A 21,034-nucleotide genomic window follows, 5' to 3' on the forward strand; every position below is an offset into this window, starting at 1 on the left:
GCATTATTGTTACGCATAAACTAACTTGATGTATCCTAATGAAAATGTATTATATCTCTCACTACCATATTTCTCCACTTTTTTTTCAAAAACGACTATAGATTATAGGGGTTTCATTTATTTGTTTATTTGTTTATTTATTTTATTTTTTTTTATTTATTTATTTGGCAGAATTTTGACACCCCGATGTTTCGTAATGCCAAAAGAGACGAGGCTTTGCGAAGTGCTCCGCTTGCTTTTGTAAAATGATTCCACGACGGTACACGATGAATGCCCTGAAAAATACAAATTTTCTGGGTTTTCATGTTTTTTTTGTGACCTTTACGTTGAGAATCAAAATAAAATGCCTTTGATGTTTAAATAAAAATGTTTATTCCATGTTTGAAGACACTAATATAGAATAAGTAGATGAATTGGAAAAAAGGCTTTCGTTTTTTCGACGATCGATTCAGCGAAGATCGATTCTTTGGTTTTGATCTAATCAGTGAATCTATCCCTACGCCGTTTAGAAAATCGATTCGATCCTTTTCTGAAGATTAAATCTGATTACTTCGTCATTTTTACGTTCGAAAGAGCTCACGTTCGGACGGATTCGTACGAAAACAAGGATATATGTTTCTAAAGTTCGAACGAAAGTCAGATACCGTAAATCGTAAACAAGAATAAGGGTGATTGTGAGAAATTTTGTGTTGCAAACAAAATTTTTTGTATCGAAATGCTGAAAATGTTGTAGAATACATTTGAAGACTCAACTATGTCGAAAACACGGGTGTATCAATGATATGAGGCATTCAAATACGGCCGAGAAGAGATATACGAATTGCCACGTAAGGTACGATATATCACGCTTTCAAAATGGTTCATGCACTCATTTCTGGTTTGGAAGAACGAACTAATTTTCAAACAAATACAAAAAGGTTTAACAGAACACGTGTACACCTTGTTAGCGAGTGCCTTATAACAATGAGATTTATAATCAGCACCGGTATTGCAAATCACTCCCTTCTTAACACTTTCGTCGCCCCGTCACCCAGATATGGGCGTCATTTTCCTCGTTCAAATTGAATAAGATTTTTGAAAGAAATTTGATAGAATAGATACCTAAGTGTAACTATAGGATATGTAGAAAAATAATAAAATTATAACCATATTATTATAATGTTTATACTATACTTTTTATTGATTTATTATGCGTATGGTTTGTATGGCAGCTATTTACAAAACCCATATAATATGACTTTAGCATGTGTTATTGTTGTCAATTCATCTTCAAATTAAATAAACTAATGCTAGTTCATGTAAAAATTGTCCACAAACTAAGTATGATCTTCATTTAATACTTTATCCGCAAATTGAGCTCCACAAGAAACTCAGAAAAGTCGCTTTGGGCGTTCGTCGCCCAATGTTAATAGAACAATGTTTTAGGCATAATCTTTCGGAAAAACACAAAAAAAACATTGTTTGTTCCCAGTAATTTAAAACTTACTTACATACTTTCTTGGCGACGGACCGATTATCGGTCTTAGACTGCTGTCCTCCAGTCTCCCCTAACACCCACTGCGCTGGCATCCTCGTCAACAGCACACATCCAGCGAGTGCGGGGCCTGCCACGGAGTCGACGACTGCTGCTACTCCTTCGGTTGATAACCGCTGGATGTTCAACCGTATCTTCCTCGTTGATCTTGATTTGAATAAAGGGTGTGTCACATCAAATTGCATCACGGAAAAAACGCTGTAGAAATTCGCCCAGTAGACCGATCCTTTTGAAAATTTTAGACAGTAAAATAAAAACAATTAAACAACTTTTGGCATTTTCTTTTTATTCATACTTCGAGCCCAAGCCAGTATGCTCGCACCTTCCTCTTTACCCCGTCCATAAGGTTCTGTACAACGTCAGGTTATAGTTTTTTTTAACAGAAATCCATTTTCTCTTGAAGTTCGCCTCCGATTTGACAACTTTTGGGTTCTTCCGGAGGGCCTGCTTCATAATCGCCCAATATTTCTCTATTGGGCGAAACTCCGGCGCGTTGGGCGGGTTTATTTCCTTTGGCACGAAGGTGACCTCGCTGGCTTCGTACCACTCCAACACGTCCTTTGAATAGTGGCACGAAGCGAGATCCGGCCAAAAGATGGTCGGGCCCTCGTGCTGCTTCAATAGTGGTAGTAAGCGCTTCTGTAGGCACTCCTTAAGGTAAACCTGCCCGTTTACCATGCCGGTCATCACGAAGGGGGCGCTCCGCTTTCCGCAAGAGCAGATCGCTTGCCACACCATGAACTTTTTGGCAAACTTGGATAGTTTCTGCTTGCGAATCTCCTCCGGAACGCTGAATTTGTCCTCTGCGGAGAAGAACAACAGGCCCGGCAGCTGACGAAAGTCCGCTTTGACGTAGGTTTCGTCGTCCATTACCAGGCAATGCGGCTTCGTCAGCATTTCGGTGTACAGCTTCCGGGCTCGCGTCTTCCCCACCATGTTTTGCCTTTCGTCGCGGTTAGGAGTCTTCTGAACCTTGTATGTACGCAGGCCCTCCCGCTGCTTGGTCCGCTGGACGAATGAACTTGACAAATTCAGCTTATTGGCGACATCCCGGATCGAACTTCTCGGATCACGTCTAAACTGCTTAACTACGCGCTTGTGATCTTTTTCACTGACGGAGCATCCATTTTTGCCGTTCTTCACCTTCCGGTCGATGGTTAGGTTCTCGAAGTATCGTTTTAGTACTCTGCTGACCGTGGATTGGACGATTCCCAGCATCTTAGCGATGTCCCGATGTGACAACTCCGGATTCTCGAAATGAGTGCGCAGGATTAATTCACGACGCTCTTTTTCGTTCGACGACATTTTTCCAAATTTACAAAAAATTGACAGTGAAGCATGGCCAACGTGATCTATACACTCTTATCTGATTATAAGCGAAAGCTGAAGATATAATTCCTAAAAATTAAATTTCTACAGCGTTTTATCCGTGATGCAATTTGATGTGACACACCCTTTACGTTGAACAGCCTGGCGCGGATCTTGCATACCACGAAATAATGATCCGAGTCGACGTTTGGTCCCCGGAAGGACCTCATAACCAGGATGCCTACGCGTGCTGGTTCGAGTAGAATCCTAACATTGCAAGTACTGAGTTTCCAATAATCATTGTCCTTGAGGGTTTGCCAGGGTCTATACCGATTATTGCGATCCGTATTATAAACTGGATTGTTCGTAGTAATGTTTATCCAGTATGCCACCTTAATAGGGCTGCGATACCTAGTCTCGCAGACGGGTCTGTCGTCTTGGCTATAGCTGGCGAGACACAGCGTTTCATAAATCAGCCGCTCGCTCCGATACAGACGCTGTTTGAGCCGCCCCTAACATGGGGAACAGCCGCTCGCAGAAAACTGCGGTATAATCCATTTAGCATTACCCAGGCTGCACCACGAGAAGGCGGACTACGCTACAACCCTTCAAAAAACAACATCAAGTTCAATTGTCCCATGTTGATATTCTAGGCATAACTGTCCCACCATTGATTTTTGAGCCTGTAACCAAGATTGATTGATTCAAATGAGGGGATCTTTTCAAATTTCATTAAACAATAGTTCTCTGCTTATAAAAACCCCAGTGTATTGCTAAACCGAAATGCTTCAAGCTTCTGGTAAACAAATATGCTAGAATACTTTGGATGCGTTTTTCTCAGTTGCTGATTCTGAAACAACAAATATGCGTAGAACGGCAGTATGGGCGTACGAATATGACATGCAAACGAGTCAACAATCATCAGCATGGATCGCTGCAACGAGTCAAACACGTCAAAGTTGATCAAAAGGAAAGATGATGTTTTCTTCGACATTCGTGGTTCGGAATTCCTCCTGGAGGGCGAAACTGTCAATAACGAGTATAACATTGGGGTTATGAGGCGTTTGAGAGAGAAAAGAGATTTGTATAACGATAATACTTGGATGTTGCCCCACGATACTGCACCAGCTCATCGATCGATCATTGTGAACGAATTTGTGACCAAAAATGGCAAGAATGTTATTGGACAAATACCGTACTGTCCAGATATGGCCCCGTGCAACTTTTCCCTATTGCCCAAACTCGAATTACTGCTCTGTGACAGCAATGAAGACATAAAAATGGATTCGTAGCGTGAATTGAAAGCAACTCCTGAATACAGCTATGATAAGTGTTCGAAAGAATAAGTGAATTGTTTCAAAATGATTCCGTTTTAAAGGCGATAATATAAATCTAGTTGATATATAAAGCATTTCCTTTGAAAACACAAATTTCTGGTATTTATTTGACAGAAGTTGTACATCCCAGGTCTTCTTTTAAAACTGCAAGTTGATCTATCGAATGTGGAAACCGTCTACTTTTGCGCTGTTCATCTTTCTTATGGTCTATGTCCACATACAGGCAATAGCAAACAACATATACGGATAAACCTACAGAGCATCAAACTAGTCAAATACATTTTCTACTCCACCCTGACATGAATCTCGTTTACCGCTTACACAATATTATTTTAACGAAAACTTAATTTCTGATACAAAGCAATAGTTACACCATTCATGGACGGCTCCATTGTTTACCAACCGTGTACTCAAACATCGATACACGCACAACGTTAATGGAATAACAGGTATATAACGCCCCGCTTTTTTCATGTAGTGGTAGATAAATAAAGAAAAGCAAAGAGATTCGTTAGAACGGTTAACGACGAGAGGGCCTGAATAACTGTTGATCTAGACAGAGAACTGCTGGAAGAAGCAAAAACTCATTTCCAATTGAATGCGAAGACCGGTAGCCTCATAGTCCCCTGAGTGTTCTCAGTTGTATATGACTTTGCCGAGGTCTGCTTTAAGGGTATGACATAAACAACATTCACTTCAAACAAATAATTAAAAGCCCACATGACTCTCTTTAGCCTCAATAACCAACTGACATTACTTTGGCATACTCCTGGTTCGTAACGACAGTTTTGTCAACCTTGTTGGTCAAATTCTCCAATTCTCAATAGGATTCAATTTGGGACTTTGGGGTGGCCACACCATTGGTTTGATCCGGGCTACTCGGAAGAATGCTGCTGTTTTCTTCGCAGTATGTTTCGGGTAATTATCTTGCTGGAAGGTGTACTAATCCTCCAGCCCCATTTTCAGCATGGAATGTTCATGGTTCTCGCACAAAATGTCGAGAAACACACCCCACGAGAAACATCCCCACATCATGATGCTTCTACCACCGTGCTTCATAGTCGGTTGTAGATGCCCGTACTGGAGGCCCTCGTCGCTCTTCCGCCACACTCAGAGTCGCCTTTTCTTGTTAAACAACTCGTACGACCAAATATGGCGCTTCCAGAACTACAGCGGCTTGTTTACATGGTCCCATGGTGGACTGAAGCCGTTTTTTTATTGGTGTTGCTGATCATCGGTCGATTTTTGGTGAAGTAGCTTTTCAGGTTCCGTTCCACCAAGCGATTGAAAAGGTCCAGATCCAAACATTCTTCGATCTCCCGAATGGTCTTCGTGGATTTTTCTTCACATCCCGGATGATTAGCGTGTCCGTTCCTGCACCAGCCCTACGATTCGGTTCTCTCTCGATCCATCGGCCACGCTACCGAGCATCGGACGCTTCTGAATGACCAGCTGGACCGCACCACGGCTTACTCCAGCAATGTTTCGTTGAGACTCTTTACGCTGGACGTCACAGACAATAAAATTTCGGACCTATGTTGAGATTTGCTAACAACCCATTTTCCGGAAGCTTCCTCAGCGTCGAAAACACGTCACAACGCACGAAAAGTTAACTAAACAGCTACGAAAATTATGTTTGTGTCAGATGTAAACAACCAGCTGCCAAAACCCAGGGGTACATCGATGAAGAAAACACGGTAAAGGATATTTATGCAAGTGGATTTTTTATTACTTTTAATATAAGAATATTTTGAATGATTGGGGGTGTGTGTGACAACGGTAATGGTAATAGACACCGAGGAAAGTGCAGAGTAAAACGTAAAATAACGAAATGATCATTTGGCTAAACTTTCCTCGTTTTCGCATAGAATATTTCTCAAAAATTCTATTGCCATACCTATCGTTCGGTAATTCACTGTCAAAAAGAATGAGGTCATCCTGATCCGCTGTTGATAAGGTCCGTCGTGAGCTGTTTTACCTGCTGTATGTAAAAAAAAGCTGCCGCTCAAATCATTCGCGAATGATTTGGCTTGCTATATGTCTCAAATAGCGCGACTGATCTGGAATCACTGTCAACAAGATTCTGCGCAATTATCCCGATCTGATATAAACATGGTCGATTCTATCCGCTGTCGGTTTAGAAAAATGCAGTCAACTGCATCATCCGATCACCATCCGGCCCGCTGCCCAATGAGAACAACAAATGTATCCTACGAAGATCTGCTGATGGCAGTCGGATGTGGATAAGTTGATTATGTTTCAATTAAATATTTCAACCACCTTGGGGATGCATAAGCTTATTTATGAGGTTTAACTAACGAAATATCAAGTATAATTCTGTTCTCTACACGGTCGTTTCGGTCCGCATATAGTTTTACTTTCATCTTTGCACAGCTCTGTCGTTCCTATCCGCACTCTTAACATTTTTTTTCATGCGATCGTCTCGAGCCGTACTTTGTCTGCATATAGTTTTACTTTCATTTTCACACAGCACGGTCGTCCCGATCCGCACTTTTATTATTATCATTTTTCATACGGTCATCCCGATCCGCAAATATCCTCACTACCATTTTTACACAGCACGATCGTCCCGATCCTCAAATGTTTTTACTTCCACACATTCCACATACATTCCACACATCACGATCGTCCCGATCCACACTCTTATTATTGTAATTTTTTTTATACGGTTATAAGTATTTTTATTATTGGGCCTATACTATACAATAGATTAACCTAATTTTTTCAAACGAAAACTTCACAAATCGAAGTTTTTTAGTTTACATACCGTTTCAATAATTAGTTTTATGGATATGGTTTGAGTTACAACAAAAATTTCAAAGCTGAAATGATTAAATTCAGTTATCACAGTTCCGTTTTGTGGAAAAACTGGGGCTATAATCACTCACTAAACGGCCCATCAAGCCAATTATCATTTCCAAACACACAAAATACAGTAATATTATTATGACTTATGGTGCCACACAGGGTGTATCACTGTATCCTAGTGAAAATTTATTATATCTCTCGCTACCATATTTCTTCACTTTTTTACAAAATGACTATAGAATATAAATATTTCATTTATTTATTTATTTATTAGTTTATTTGTTTTATTTATTTACTAGCTGACCCGGCAAACGTTGTTCTGCCATATAAATTATTTCTAGTGAAATCAACATCAAAATAGTTAAATAAAACATGTATACTAATGTATTGCAAGTTAGCTCGGATGTTTTAACGATCTATAAAATTAATCGAGTGAGATCGGAAAAAGGGAATGAAACGATTTGAACGAAAGCAAATGTGGCAACCTTGCCTTGCCACAGAACAAACGTCAAAATAATTCATTCGCATTCGTGGACCAAATTACTCTGTACTAGATTTGCCGACCCGAAAACAATTTTCAATTATTAAATTTGAATGGAAATGATTACTCGATTTCGTTTGAATATATATAGAAGACATAGTCCTGGCTCTAACTTAACGTTTTTTTTTTATAAATTTCCCTGCATTTCCAACAAAATTTCCTTAATATAAAATCATCATCAGACACAATTTTCATTCAAGATTTTTCATTACTTGCAGAGAATGTGTTACTTTTTTACAAGGACCACATATTTGATATGATAGAACTAAATTCCATTCATAATGATTGTTTCAAAAACGGCTTATTCTACTCGAAAATCTATTACTATTTTTGTTTCACAGGAATGGAGCCCAGAGCTTAATGTCATGTAATTTGTCGTATGTATTTTGTCGACTAACGAAAATAAAAATTGGTTTGTAAGGTAATTCTCGCTTCTTCCATTCCTCCGGATACATTCAGCAATATGTAGGACCGAATCAACCCGGACTTCATTTTTTGTTCGAACACACGCGCTGTAGCGTCATGACAATGCAATGCGTTTTGGCCTGGAAATACCAAAGTCTGTGTCGGCTTTTCTCATGATAGCGTCTCGAATGTTTTCCTGATTGGGCCGTAGCAGTCGTAGTCGTTCACTCTCTGCCTTTGCGTACATGTCGTCCATAAATCGTTGGCACAGCTCACGACATCATTTAATGGCGTTGTCCGGACCATGTCGAATCATCGTATGATACACATAAAAATCAATCGAGCGCACTCTTTTTTTTTGTTTCGTCTCCTCTAACCACATGTTTATAAATATTAATTCAAAATGAAAAATGATGCTCAGAGTGGCTGGAAGATGTTTCGTCAAAGAAACGTTTCTGCTTGGCATATGAATCTCAATTGAATTTCTTGACATATGAATCTCAACTAAATACTAATAAAAATGGCGCAACTGATACTACGCTGAGAAGGCGAACGTTCGGAACGTTTTCAGATTTTTTTCATTTCATTTTTTTCAGATTACCCTAGTTCTGATTTATGCACCCTAAAAACAATCCAATTCAAAATCCAAATTCATTTCGAATCCAATTTCACATTCACCGAATGTGCCAGGTTCGCGTTGGTAAAGCTTTGTCGAATAAGTTGCTCTCGAAAAAAGAATAAAGTAGAATTTATTTAGTAAATTATCAGCTGAATTTATCCAAATCTTCAAACGTGGCTTTCAGTTTTATATTGTTCTTGTTGCCAAATGTCTATAGCCTGTAGGATTGGGACAAGCAATATGAAGGTAAACGCATAACGTATAATTATTATGAATTAATTAGCTATACGTATCCACTAATACATTATGTCTAAACTAACGACATGTTGATTGATTAGATCGATCACTGCTTTTCAAAGGAAAAAAATCAATGTTGTTTACTTTTTGTCGTCATCATTCTAATCACTCCGACAGATGAAAGTACAAACAGATTATATTTATAATATCAAATTCATATTGAAATTAGTTGTGGTTTCTCTCAGTAACACCCATTCTGAATTTGTGGTTCGCCTAGCACACCGAAACATTTTGGCTAGATCGAAATCTGAACCAGACCACATATGTTTCCGCTTTTATCGGAGTGATAATCGAGCCCAATATATGACAACCAAAAACGTGGTTTTGATTGACCTAATGTTATCGCCATATTTGGGTACAAAATCTTGTCTGCATTATCCTCTACATCCCGCTCTCCGTTCAGATATCCAACGAACGCACCGAATCACCGGCTGATTAATATGTTGTCGAACTTACTTTGGCGCGCGAAAGAGCGGAAGGAACTTCCACAAATAAGCACCTAGCCACACACCTCAGCAGCGCCCAGCACCAGAATTACATTCGTTCAACGTTAATCGTTCGTAAATTACATCGTTCGTGACATGTTTATAAAGTGTCTCTGTCACCCGGGAGTGGTGAAGGGAGAAATACGCGGATATCAATGAGTTGTGTGCGCGGTGGTTGTGAGCGCTAGCTGAGCTGGTAAGGAACCTGGCGCTAAGACCACTTTGCGCGAAGAGAACACACGCGAATACCAGAAAAAGTCATGACACGTTGCGTGTTTATCTTCCGCTTGATTACAGTACCTCGGCGGTATCAGGGTCATCACGCGTTACACTGTAACTTGTGTGCTGGTCTAGAGGTGACGTCGAATGGAATTGTTGGGCGAATGTTGAATAATATTTACATACAGCCAACAAGGGTACCAGGCAATCGATAGGAACGCGCACGGAAATGCACTAAATTATGGGGAACTGGGATATTTTTCATCGGAAACTGGTAGACTGAGCGGAGCTGTAACCTCCACAAGGATATACCAGCGATATTTCATTCAAGTCGCAGTGGTTGAATGGTTCAGACTCCGTGCGAGTATTCCTAGATAAGATCAAAATGCTAATTGGAGTTTGATGTGATGAATCATTAAACGAGCATATAAATGTCATTCATATAGCGGTTATTTATTATTATTCATTGTGTTGGTGAATCAGCTTATATCTGACATGTGATCTATTCTACAATAAAATGGTTTTTATATTGAAATGAAACAGTTAAGATTGCGTTTAAAAGCTTCATTCTGCTATAAAATTATTGCGAACAATTCTACTGCTTTAAAAAAACCGGCGGAATTCTTCCGTGTCTCGTTTTGCCAGCACTTAACACAGGAAATGTTCCTTAAGATCCAAGAGAAACATTGATAAAACATGTCATAAAAACTAAAATAAACTAAACCTAAAAACTAAATCAACAGTGTTTGTAGTAAGTATGGTTCGATTTGAGTTATATGTTACTTTTTTTCGTTTGACATTAAACTCCAAACAAAACAAAAATGGGCTAAAATATTTAACGTGTCCCGAACAGCATTCTCTCATATATCTCATGATCTACTCGGCCGTTTTGGCTGAAATTTTGATTTTGTTATCTAATTTTTTCGATTTTTCATGAAAAATAACTAATTTTTAACAAAAATGGCCACCATTTTGGCAATTTTCCGAATTTTCAAAAACTCCTGTGTAACGCTTCAGGTATTGTCCTAAAGCTTCAGGATATTCATTGGAATTCGCTCTGCGACCTCATTCCTTCAGAACCGATACCACCAGCAGAGTTGCCATAAAAAATCTGTGTTTTTGGTTTCAAAAAATCTTTTTATCTGTGTTTTTTCTCAGAAAATCTGTATCGAAATCTGTATTAACCCTTTGAATTCTTTTGTCTGCTCTCAGTTCACACTTTTCCTAAACGAATTTTAACTTATTCACGAGCCAAAACGGTGCTACTATGAATGAAAGATAACGATATTCAGTATAAACAAAAGTTGTCATCCATGCTTGAGGAAAGGATTAATGGAAAACTCCATGTATGCAGCACTGTGTAAAGACCATTTTTCTGTATGTTCAAACAGAAATATAAAAAGCGAAAGACACCAAACTAATTTCTTTGGTGATACATGCGAAAGATATCACACGAAAAAGCATTATAGCAAATAGTTTTAAACATAAACATTCTTCTTCTTCTTCTTTTTGGCTTTAAGAGGGTTTAAACTTTTCAGTTCATTCGCCTCTAGAAACATAAACATTGTTTAGGAAATACTTATCAGGAGTTTAGACAAAATAAAAGGAATCTTGTTCATCTTTCATAATCTCACAAAGTTATATACCTATCACTGCTTTTTCAAGTAAAATTGATTGCGACCAGTATGACAGACATGTCAAAATTTTATACGATCGCAAAGGGTTAAGGGTTTTGAAGCATATTCTTAGCTATAGTATCATTGATTGGCAAATTATGAATTTGACGATGTTGGTGGTATCCACGTAAAAATTCGAATTCACTGTGCTTTAGTAGGAAAAAGATAAACACTGTTAGTTGTTTATTGTAAAGCAAGCCGATGCAGCGGACTTTTGCATCTTTTCGCCTTAGATTGAACATGAGAAAGCAGTACTGTACGCTACTGCCAAAATGACTTTCATTCAAACTGATTCGAATAATATATGTATAAAATTTGTTAGTTGGGAAAAAAATATTGAGATCAAGCCATAACTAACATTGGATTGTTATTTTGGAAAATCTGTAAATCAAACCAAAAAAAAAATCTATAATCTGTATCTACAGATTCTTGGTTTCAAAAAGTCTGAAAAGTCTGTATAAATACAAATTATTCTGTAGATATGGTAACCCTGACCACCGGTGAGGTACCGATTTGTAGTTGGACAAATACCTATTTTAATACAAAATGACGAATGCGAACTTCCGCCCTCTGCAATGATTCTCCAGATCTGTGTCCCGTTAAAAAAGTGGTTGAAAACATTTTATAAATTTTTTGAGAGCAAAACGCTGGAGCGAATTTTTGTCCCACAACCACTGCGCACTTTTGCCTCACAGCCGCTGCGCACTTTTGCCCCACAAGCAATCTTTCAACTAATCGAATTTCTAAAAAAAACTATTGAAGCTTTTCACAAAAACGAATACGCACTATTATCTACTATAGAATGAAGGTTTCCTTGACAATGTAGTTTCGAACTTTCCAGTTATTTTAGGTACCTAAATATTCATCCCCAAAATTGAACGAATTAGATCAAAACAACGCAAATCATTGGTTCGACAACTCGCAAGCAGATCGGACAAGTTTTTAATCGATCCAACAAAGGTGTTTTTTTCACATCGAATAATAGTGTTCTTTTTTCACCGGTTGCGCTTGCGAGTGGAGCGAAGTTTAAAGTGGTGCGCGCTGAGGATACTAATCAGACACATTCATCACACACGCCACACAGCCGCGGCAAGTAGAAATTTATTTTTCTTTTGTTTCCCTATCATTCCTTCTACCTTCTGTGCACGATTTACACCATTGTTCAACTTTGTGTTAACCAAATCGGCAAACGTTGACATTAGGGGTGATCATTATTTCTTATATACCGTTGAACTTTTATTGGAACTTTTTTTTCATTTTATCATTTTATTTAACATAAAATAAATTGAATTTAATATTCGCATCATAACCTTATAAAAAATATTTTTTTCACTTATTTATTTATTTTGATTATCATTATATTCTGTTCATATCGAACAGTTGACCGATTTTTTTGATATGGCTGAGGGCGGGAAGGATCCCCCATCGACGCCATTGAATATTTCCGATACCGATCCTCCTCCTGAAGAGCAGGAAGATGAAGCAGAAATTGAGGAAGAAACTTCTGTATATGAAGTTGGAAGTTCCGAAGATGAGGACATTGAAGAAAAACAGGATTTTCGTTCAAAAGAATACCATGAAGGCTCCAAAGGCCCATTCATTGTATACTTTAGACGAAAATCTAAACCTCTCAATGTCATTCGTATCTCGAAGGAACTTACTCAGAAGTTTTCCGAAGTTACCGAGATTACACGGATGGGGCCAGACAAACTACGAGTTGTCGTCTCAAGCAGGACCCAAGCGAACGAAATCACGCGCTGCGACCTCTTTGCGTTTGAGTATCGCGTATACGTGCCCTGTTGCAACGTCGAAATAGACGGCGTAATAACCGAAAAGGGTTTGACTCGAAAAGAGATTATCGATGGTGTCGGTCGCTTCAAGAACTCTTCACTAAAAACTGTGAAGATTCTTGCATGCGATCGACTGAAATCTGTGTCACAAATAAATGACAAAAGGGTTCTCAATCGGACAAACTCTTTTCGTGTGACTTTTGAGGGTTCCGCCCTTCCAAACTACGTTGCAATAGGTGCAGTTCGTTTACCTGTTCGGTTGTTTGTACCCCGGGTAATGAAATGCAACAAATGTATGCAACTCGGTCACACGGCCGCCTATTGTTGCAATAAAAAACGTTGCGCAGATTGTGGAGAGAGCCATGATGAGAATCCTTGCGAGAAAGAGCACAAGTGTCTTCATTGCGGCGGGACTCCTCATGATATTATTCAATGCCCGGTGTACAAACAACGAGGGGAAAAAATCAAGCGTTCCTTAAAGGAACGTTCCAAGCGGACTTATGCAGAAATGCTTAAGAGTTCCGTTCCAACGACTCAGGACAATCCCTACTCCATTCTGCAGAACGACGAGCCTGTTGCTGACGCTCCCAATGCAGGAAGTTCCGGTACATCGCAGGGTGCCGTCAGGAAAAGAAAAATTACTTCTTTTCCTTCACTCCCCAGAAAGACGACCGAAACTTCCCAAGTTGGAATGAAAACTCGAATTGAACGTGCTGAGAATAGACCGAAGCAAGTACCTCCTGGTTTAAGCTGTTCTTCCTCGCACCAGGGGTCCTCAGCACTTCCCGGAGCAGCACCCACCCGGTCTGCTCCATTTTCGCGGTCGAGGCAACAGCCACAATCTGGTTTGCTTGCGCTTTCTGACCTGGTGGACAACATTTTAAATGCTCTAAATATAAATGACCCTCTTAAAAGCATAGTATTATGTTTGCTTCCAATTGTGAGAACATTTTTGAAAGAAAAATGTGGTTTTTTAGCAGCGTTCATTTTCCTCGATGCCTGATTCAGTGCAAGAGGTCAAGGATTTGACCACTGTAATACAGTGGAATTGCAGAAGCATCAACCCTAAACTAGATCAATTTAAATTTTTAGTTCATAGTTCTAACTGTGATGTATTTTCCCTCTGTGAAACATGGCTTTCTTCAGCCAATGAGCTGAATTTCCACGATTTCAACATTATTCGCCTCGATCGAAATGACTCGTTTGGTGGCGTACTATTGGGGATCAAAAAATGTCACTCCTTCTATAGAGTCACTCTCCCATCGATGACAGGCATTGAAGTTGTCGCTTGCCAGACACAAATCAATGGCAAAGACTTCTGCATTGCCTCGATATATATTCCCCCAAGAACCATGGTCGGCCGCCATCAGTTTTTTGATATCATCGCGGCATTGCCGGAGCCGCGGCTAATCTTAGGTGACCTCAACTCCCATGGAACAGCATGGGGGTCACACTATGATGATAGCCGTGCCACGTTGATTTATGATCTGTGCGACAACTTCAACATGACAGTTTTAAATACAGGGGAAGCAACTAGGATAGCCAACCCTCCTGCACGGGCAAGTATGCTAGACATATCACTTTGCTCTTCTTCATTATCCCTGGATTGCACGTGGAAGGTAATCCAAGATCCCCACGGTAGTGATCACCTGCCAATAATTTTATCGATCGCCAATGAATCAGGTTCTCGTGAGTCAGTCGATATTGCGTATGACCTCACGAAAAATATTGACTGGAGAAAATTTGCAAAAATAATATCTGAAGCACTTGTTTCAATGCATGAACTTCCTCCACTCGAAGAGTATAACTTTATATCGAGTTTGATTTACGAAAGCGCACTTCAAGCTCAAAAGAAACGTGTTCCTGCTACCACTTTCCGACGTCGTCCTCCATCACTTTGGTGGGACAAGGAGTGTTCAAAGGTCTACCTTGAAAAATCATCCGCTTTCAAAATACCAGGAAAACTGGATTAGTGGAATGGTTTCGAAAGTACCAAGCTCTAGAAGTCAAACTAAAAGGTCTGATTAAAGCAAAAAAGCGTGGATATTGGCGGAAGTTCGTCAATGGTTTGTCAAGGGAGACAGCTATGAGCACTCTTTGGAATACGGCTAGGAGAATGCGTGGCTGGAACCATACAAATGAAAGTGAGGAATACTCTGACCGTTGGATTTTCAAATTTGCAAGAAAGGTTTGTCCCGATTCCGTTCCTGCACAAAACGCCGTACGCGACATTTCGCTCCAAGGCGATTATGAGAATTTTTCGATGGTAGAATTCTCAATTGCACTTCTCTCATGTAACAATTCAGCTCCGGGGTCTCAAGCTGGGTATCGAATTCTCTACGGAGAAAACCGAAATGGTCGTTTTTTCTAGGAAGCACGAACCCGCCCAATTCCAGCTTCACCTATCCGGCAAAGCGATCAGGCACTCGATGTTTTTCAAATACCTTGGAGTATATTTTGACTCTAAATGTACCTGGGGAATACACATTGCGTATTTGAAACAGAAATGCCAGCAAAGAATCAATTTTCTCCAAACAATTACCGGAACATGGTGGGGCGCCCATCCAGGAGACCTCATTCAGTTGTACAAAACAACGATATTATCAGTGTTAGAATATGGCAGTTTTTGCTTCCGATCAGCTGCCAGGATTCATATTCTCAAGCTGGAGAGAATTCAATATCGTTGCTTGCGTATAGCCATGGGGTGTTTGCATTCGACACATACGATGAGTCTCGAAGTTTTGGCAGGAGTACCCCCGCTTACTCTTCGGTTCACAGAATTATCCTACAGATTTCTCATCCGTTGCAAGATCATGAATCCATTGGTGATTGATAACTTCGAAAATCTACTCCAACTGACTCCTCAGTCAAGTTTTATGTCTTTATACCATGAGTACCTTACCCATGAAGTGCACCCTTCACCGGGCATCTCCAACCAAGTTTGGTTCCCATACTTTTGCAATTCCTCTGTCAATTTTGATCTGTCCATGCGACAAAAGATCCATGGAATCCCAGATCATCTACGCTCCGATTATATACCGGAGATATTTTCGGCAGAATATGGGAAAGTTAGATCTGATAAAATGTTCTTTACTGACGGTTCATGCATAAACGGGTCAACTGGCTTCGGCATCTTCAATGAAAATTCCAGTGCCTCTTTCAAACTCAAAGATCCTTGTTCCGTGTATGTCGCTGAACTGGGTGCGATATACTACGCTTTAGGGATCATTGAAACATTGCCCATCGACCATTATTTTATTTTTTCATACAGTCTCAGCTCAATAGAGGCAATCCGCTCAATGAAAGTTGATAAACGCTCATCTTATTTCCTAACAAGAATAAGACATCTATTGAGTGTTTTGGCCGAAAAATTATTCAAGATTACCTTAGCATGGGTTCCCTCTCATTGCTCGATTCCAATTTCGGGGAATGAGAAAGCGGACTCGCTAGCTAAGGTGGGCGCTTCAGAAGGCTCACTTTTTGAAAGGCAAATTGCTTATAACGAATTTTTTCACATTCCTCGTCAGGACACACTCGTTAGTTGGCAGCGCATGTGGAGTGAAGATGAGTTCGGTCGTTGGTTACACACGATTATCCCTAAGGTTTCGACGAAAGCTTGGTTTAAGGGATTGAATGTCGGTCGTGATTTCATTCGCGTGATATCTCGGCTTATGTCCAATCACTACAACCTAAACGCGCATCTCTATCGCATTGGGCTCGCAGCAAACAATCTTTGTGATTGTGGCGATGGCTATCACGACATCGAGCGTGTTGTCTGGTCGTGTATCCGGTTCAATGCTGCTCGCTCTCAGCTCTCTAGAGCACTGAGAGCAAAAGGCAGACAATCGGATATCCCCGTCCGGGATATCTTAGGTAGCCGTGATCCTGATCTTCTGCTTCATCTATACCTGTTCCTCAGAAACGCCGATGTCAACGTTTAATGAATTTTCCTTCGTTGTGTCCCTGTTTCATATCCCTCCTATCCGATCTATAAACTTTTACTTAGTCGCGGCAATACATACACACACTCTTTACAGATACACGGGCCATAGGTTGTGCAGTCCACTGATGATTCAACAAAAGCCAAAGGTTGTACCGCTCATGACAACTCTACACGAGCTGATGATTGCGCCGGCTAGTGACCATTCTATCCTGGATTCCTCTAGAAGACGCACCACGCTAGATATGGGGTACAGACTAGGGGGGCGTTGCTGATTAATGGTCAGCTGCATCCCAATAGGAAGTATCCCGTGTCGGGCACAGGTACAGATCATTGAAGACAGCAACATCACAATTACGAAAACACTTGTAATACTAACCTCGAGTCAACCGCGAGTAATCGGTTACATATTACTAACATAGTTATAAGGCAAACATTGTCGAAATATTGAACTCCCGCCCCCGTCAGGTTGACGCCATATGAGCCTTAATAAAAATATATATTTTGGATAAAAAAAAACGCAAAACCCCCGCACTACCCTATGGCAAACACATTCTAGTGTAAACATGTCCATTTTTTTTGCGAATCGATCAATCAGAACCCGGGATTTCCGTTTGGACAATGGTTGAGAAATTTCAATGGTTCGATGGTTAAAAAAAATATATATTAGATATATATATTAGAGTGAAAATGAATGTATGGGAAAAATCGACCCTAAAAAATCAAAAAGTTACGAAAATACACCCTATGCCAAATTTCAGCTCAATCGGGCTTAAGAGAGAGTGGCGCAAAGCGGTCAAAGTTTAAGTGAAAATCGAAAAATCACCCAAGGGGGGAGTAAAGGAAATCGGGGTTTTCGGCAAAAAAAATTGATGTCAAATGTTTTAAAATTCCATGAAACGTCGAGATCTAGTGTTATCTCGAAAAAAAAATTGTCAAAAATCGGCACTCTGGGACTTTTTTTTTCAGAATACGAAACGAAAAGTATGGTTTAGGGTGCCAATAAAAAAAGGTATCTCGATTTTTCATTCGAACTTGCTACGAAATGTTCATTTGCATGATAATATAACCTATGCAAAACATTAGCTCATTTGGACTTCATTTACTGGTGTCGCAGGCGTTAAAATTTAAGTTTTTTGAAAACTGAAAAATCACCGGAAATCGGGGTTTTAAAAAAAATTACGACAAAATGTCTAAAAATTACATGATACGTCTAGATTTATAGTTATCTAAAAAAAATGTGTTGTCAAAAATCGATTTTTCAAGCGGAAAAACGACCAAACGCCAAAAAACTTTTTTTTTTGACAAACGAAAATTTCCGAGATGACTGTAAATCTCGACGAGTCATGCAATTTTGAGACATTTAGCATCATCTTTTTTTAACATCCTTGATTTTCGGTGATATTCGTTTTAAAAAAAACTCAAATTTTAACGTCTGCGACACCAGTAAATGAAGTCCGAATGAGCTAATATTTCGCATAAGGTATGTTATCGTGCAAATCAACATTTAGTAGCAAGTTTGGCACCGTAAACCATACTTTTCGTTTCATATTCCGAAAAATAAGTCCCAGAGTGCCGATTTTTGACAATTTTTTTTTCGAGATAACACTAGATCTGGACGTTTCATGGAATTTTAAAACATTTGGTATCAAATTTTTTTTCGAAAACCCCGATTTCCTTTACAGATTTACTTTATTTTTGTCAGCATATAACCTTAAACTTAATCTTTGACCGCTTTGCGCCAAATTTGGCATAGAATGTTTTTTCGAGGTAGTGATCATTTTTCATGGAGTAACTTTTTGAAATTTGAGATGACCATTTTCATTGGCACCCTAACCTACATTTTTTTTTTATTTTTAACAAATTGTTAGAGGTGCCCTAATCGAATGACGCAAAAAACTCGTAAATCCAACAGAAAATGACTGAGCAATTTATGGGAGTACAAGAGAAAGCTCGTATCTTCAATTTCGACGACCAATCAAAACGCCGGATTCCCGTTTGGATAGTGGTTGAGATTTTTCAATTGTACTATAGTTAGTTACAAGTTAGTTATATCTTATTTTCTTCGATGGAGTGTCTAAATCGATCGACGCAAAAGTTTCATAGAACCATCATGAAATGACTGAGTAATAAGCGTTCGAAATAGAACATTATCCACAATGCGATCGATTTTTGTTTTTCAATTTATACCCCCAATATATTCTCGAAATACGTAAACAACGTCAAAATACATTTATGTTTAAAAAAAAATACAAGACTCCAAACATTTCATCGAAGTTCTTCTTCACCCGTCTGTCTTATCCTCAGGTTCCTCCATGAAATGAGAATGTCAAATCAGAATCGACTAATTCAGTATTATCAGTGTAAATTACTTTATTAAAAGTCACATTTATTTTTCATAATACAATAATAGTTCAGTTAATCAACATAATAAATATATAAAAATAAATAACCAAAACCGAACGATGTTTGGTATCAATTCACTAAACATTAAATTGAACTTTTAAAACCACGTTCGGCAACACTGTCCTGCATCATTGTACAGCGAGGACTCGATTATATACAGTCTCCGATTGCTTTTCACTGTATATAATCGAGTCAGAAAAAAAAATATTTTATTCGTTTTTATGCATATATTTTTCGTTTATTGAAAATAAAAGAAGAATTCAATTTTTGATTCATCCCCTTAAAGTCAGAAAACACCTTTCTCATATGAAAAAAAATATTTTTTTCCAGAATTCTTTTCCAGAAGATGATACATGATCATATTTAATGAAAAAAATCCTTCTACGCATATGTTCGAATTTCAATAATGACAGAGTTTTAGATCTTTTTTTTTTGGTCTCGGACTCTGTTGCCTCAAACTGGCTCCACACTAAAAAGTACGCTTCGTAAGCTAATTCTGTGGCCTTCATTTGAAATATGAGAAAATTTAGTATAGAATAAAGTAGTGTAACATCTAAATTAATGGATTTAAATAACTGTTTTCGAAGTGAAAATTTCAATGTTAATAATTTTTAGTTTAGTACCCGTTGAGATAAGATCATTACAGGAGCTATTAACATAACAAGGAGGCACTCACTACCAAAGGATACCGTTGCTACATCAACTGGCGATGTAGTTGTTATGACCCACCACAGGCACTGTTCAAGACAAGGATAATATCGACGAGGCAACGAAGGAATAAATTATATTTTTTTAATATATTGCACTGTAGTTTTAGCTAATTAGACTTAAGTTAATAATTATGTAGTTATAATATATTCAAATAGTTTTAAAATGTATTGCTTGATGGTGGCTCTTTATCCACTTGAGCCTAATTAAATCAATAAAGGAAAAAACAAATTTTTAGTTTATGATTTTTTTATCCTATAAATCCATATTGAACTTGATTGTTTCTATCAATCAAATTAAAGTTCTCAAATCACTCTACAATTTGTTCTTTGGCACCCAACTTCTATTTTTCTTAATTGCGCTGCAATATCGATATAAACAATTCCTGGTGAAAATTCAAGCAAAATATTCCAAAATCACGATTTTAATTCCACTGTACATATAATAGCCACTTAAATTCCACCTTAACGTTCAAAGGTTACATTTTTTCTTGAAACAGATCATATTTGAATTGTAAAAACATTTTTTTTTCAAACTGTAAATAGTCGAGTCCAAAATTGTATATAATCGAATCACATATAATCGAGTCTGTATATAATCGAATTTGTATATAATCGAGTCTGTATATAATCGGGTCCGACCTGTACGATCAACATGTGAAATGCATTGTACAATTAACTGCATTTCAATGTTTTGTGGCTCGCCAGTCTCGTGCTGGCTGCCATGAGTGATGGAATGGGGTTCTGTGACATTGTTTGGTCTCTTTCCGAATGAGCAGAAGCTTCCTTCCAATGTTTATGCCATCCGCTACCTATTTGAACCACTTGATAAAAATGAGAACAACTTGAAGAAGTAGGGGCAGCCATTTAAATTAAATGGAATAGAGATGACGGGAAAACAAGTTTTTGCGTGTTTTGTCAGCATTTGCTTCTGTGTTTGA

The 21,034-nt window shown here is 38.8% G+C and overlaps 1 protein-coding gene across 1 annotated transcript in view; it reads right to left on the reverse strand.

Annotated features, from left to right (window-relative positions):
* Positions 1–21,034, reverse strand: part of LOC129780367 (serine-rich adhesin for platelets) — a 239,832-nt gene that overhangs the window by 160,554 nt on the left and 58,244 nt on the right. The gene's annotated exons all lie outside the window — the stretch shown is intronic.

Source organism: Toxorhynchites rutilus, chromosome 3 (genome assembly GCF_029784135.1).
Source record: "Toxorhynchites rutilus septentrionalis strain SRP chromosome 3, ASM2978413v1, whole genome shotgun sequence".
Lineage (NCBI taxonomy): Eukaryota > Metazoa > Arthropoda > Insecta > Diptera > Culicidae > Toxorhynchites > Toxorhynchites rutilus.